This window comes from Gossypium hirsutum, chromosome A09 (genome assembly GCF_007990345.1).
Source record: "Gossypium hirsutum isolate 1008001.06 chromosome A09, Gossypium_hirsutum_v2.1, whole genome shotgun sequence".
In the NCBI taxonomy this organism is placed as follows: domain Eukaryota; kingdom Viridiplantae; phylum Streptophyta; class Magnoliopsida; order Malvales; family Malvaceae; genus Gossypium; species Gossypium hirsutum.
In genome coordinates, this window is record NC_053432.1 from 64,943,778 (window position 1) to 64,947,231 (window position 3,454).

Here is a 3,454-nt window from a genome sequence, read left to right on the forward strand (position 1 = left end):
TTTTGGGGAAAATACTTTTTGGGAAACTTGATTGATTAAAACAATACCTAAGGAAAAATCCACCTAGACTTCACTTGTTATTTGACTCTGAATCGGACGATTTATTCATTCAACTTATTCCATGGAGATCCCTAAGTTATATTATTATCTCTCTCGAGACTAACAATGTCTAATCCTAGATTGAATAATTGAAATCTCTTTCTAATTAACGCCCTAGGGTTGCATTAACTCGATCTATGGATCCCCTTATTAGGTTTCACCCAAATCCGGCAAAATCTTGTCACCCAATCTCTAGGCGCGCAACCAACTCCGTTTAATTATGACAAAGTTACTCTTAGACAGGGTCTATTCCTCTTCTGAATAAGAGCTTAACTTGAATCAATATCCTAGAATATCAAAACAAGAATTAAGAACACATAATTAAGAACAAGTCAAATATTTATCATATAATTCAGATAATTATAACAAGATTCATCTTAGGTTTCATTTCCCTTAGGTATTTAGGGGATTTAGTTCATAACTAAAAAGGAAAACATCTCAGAAGAATAATGAATACAAAATATACAGAAAAAACCCAAAACTCCTTAAGGGAAATTGAAGGGAGATCTTCAGTCTTGATGATGAGTCCGGCTTTTGAGATGGATCAATCAGCTTTCTTCAAGTAATTCCTTCCTTCCTACTCTGTGTCCCCCCTTTTCCTCCTCCTTTGGGGTGTATTTATAGGATTTAGAATGCCTAAAAGCCCTCAAAATTGGCCTTTTCCAAATTGGACTCAACTTGGGCTCGACAGGGACACGCCCGTGAGACATGCCCGTGTACGATTAGTTCAGGCCGTGCTCGAGGCTGAGAGATCAACACGCCCGTGCTGAGGTTGTCTTAGGCTATGGTTGGGCCTGTTAAAATGGCATGAGCATGTGGTCTACCCATGTGAGGAAGTCTAGGCCATTCTGATTTCCCACGTTGGCCATTTTTCTCCGTTTTTGGCCCGTTTCTCAGTCATTTTACTCTCCTATGCTCCCCTAAGTATAAAACATGAAATTAAAGGATTAGGAGCACCAAATTCACCATATTTAAGTATAATTCATCCATAAAATATGTTAAGCATAGGGTAAAAATATGTATAAATTACGGTTTATCAATAACCATCTAACTATATCAATAAGGCATTCATATTCCAAGTATATCAATTAATCAATTATATACATACATTTCAATTAATTACAAGTATTTAAAAGTTTGATTCTAATTATACGAACTTACCTCGTATCGCTCGGATAACAACTATCGACTATTCGTCCATTTTTCTTTTTCCCTGATCAAATTTTGATCTCGACTTATCTTGATCTGTATATCATCAAATTCAGTATATTCAGTATTCAATCTATTCAATTTAGCCCATAATTCATATTTTGGAAAATTTACACATTTGCCCTTAAACTTTTACATATTTACAAATTAGTCCTTATCACATAAAATTGCAAATGTCATGCAATTTAGTACCACCTAGGCTTAGCCAAATTTACTACATGTCACTAGAAGCCCATATTTTTAAATTATTCACACTTTTACTTACATAATTTAACTATTTCTGTAACACCCCAAACCCGGCCTAGACATTATGGCTGAATTTATGATGCCACATTGAAGTGTGATTTGAAAAGCATCGTTCTGTTGAAAAATCCGTACTATATAAAAACCATCGTAGTGATCTTTTACAAAACTTTGGGGTATCTTGTTCGTTGTTAAAAACTCAAGTGGGTTTAGCAAAAAGTTTAATCATTATAGATTGTTATTGAACTTTAAAAGCAATGTTTACTTGCGGAAGCTTTTAAAGTATGTTGCAAAGGCGTGGTGTTTTGAAACAATTTAATCTTATGAAAAAAAGCGACCTACTTTTAACAAACATGATCCAAGATAATTAAAACCCAAATCAAAAGTAAAACTTCTAAAAGGCCTTATTACATAACAAATACCCCAAACTAAATTACTTATAAAATAGAAGTTAAAAAGTGAAAACAAGTGCGGGTTGTGTGGCCATCGTCGAGTCCCTCGCAGCACCGTGCCGCCTAAGGATTATCTGCGCAGAGAAGTAGAAGGGTGAGTTTACGCAAACTCAGTGTGTAATCCCCTACTAAACAAAAAATCAATCATACAATAGGCAAATACAATCTGGGCCTAAGCCCGTTTCAATAACAGTCTAGTAACAGTTAGGGCCTTAGCCCAATACAGTATCAGTAGCAGTGTAGGCTTTAGCCCATTACAGTAACAGTAACAGAAATGCAATCAGAAGTCCTACCCTTCCATCCTCTACACTCCACTCCGTCCAGCCCTACACTCCATGTAGGGATAAAATCGACCCACCTATCCCTAAACTCCAAAATATAGTATCGGTTGCTGCACTAAACAGTATATGTAGCAGAGCTACCAGTACAGTACACTTTCTCTAAAAATATCAAACTCACCCCCATGCAACATGCCATGTCATAATATTATACGTGTATGCAAAAATTTCATGCTCGAATACAGCCATACAAATCATAAGGGCATATCAGTCATTTTACCTCATAGGGGTATAACAGTCATTTCATCAGTATGGGATCTAATTATACTTACCGACCCAACAGTAGGTCTATAGTCGTCTCGGGTGACCAGTGCAACCTTAACAGTCAATCAATGAAAATGGGCCCAAAGTTCATAACACGGCCCATGTAGGCCCACACGCCCATGTGGCCTACAAAGCCCAAAAATGACCATGGTCGTGTAAACCACACAGCCTGGCCAAATAATCACTATACGCCCGTGTGGTTTACCCATGTAGGCCCACACGACCCATTTCAGCCTAACATGGCCCAAAACGGCCTAAGCCCATGAAATCACTCATGGTGGCCTCTACGATCGAACGCCCACATTTTGTACTTTCAATTCACCCCACGAGTGAGCGTACGCTCGTGTAGCAACACTAGTCATTTTTTTCGGCTTTTGTCGATTTATGATTATAGTAGTGTGATTACACACTTGTTTATGAAAAGAGCGCAAAACTCCACGTACACAAACCTAGATTCAAACAAGACCCAATGTCAATCCTTTAATCGTTAGGGTTAAACACCCTCTTATTAACACTTAATCCCCAATATGGTACATGTTACTTAGCTTGGTTAAGCAAGTACGGTTTAATCCCTCCTTAAACTAGTGATCACCAACTCCTTAGCACAACCTGCATTGTATCCTAATCTCTTAAACTATCACCATGAACGAAAATAACTAGAACCAAAAGAATGAAAACTTACCACCACATAGAACTAAGAATGGTTGATAGAAGAAATCGGCCTATATCCACCCAAGAACCTAAAGTACACAGGATAATAGAGGCAAAACGGAACGATTGTACCTTTATCAGGAATCAGCAACACAGGAAGATGTTAGAAGAAAGATCACCACGGTAGAGAGAAACAAG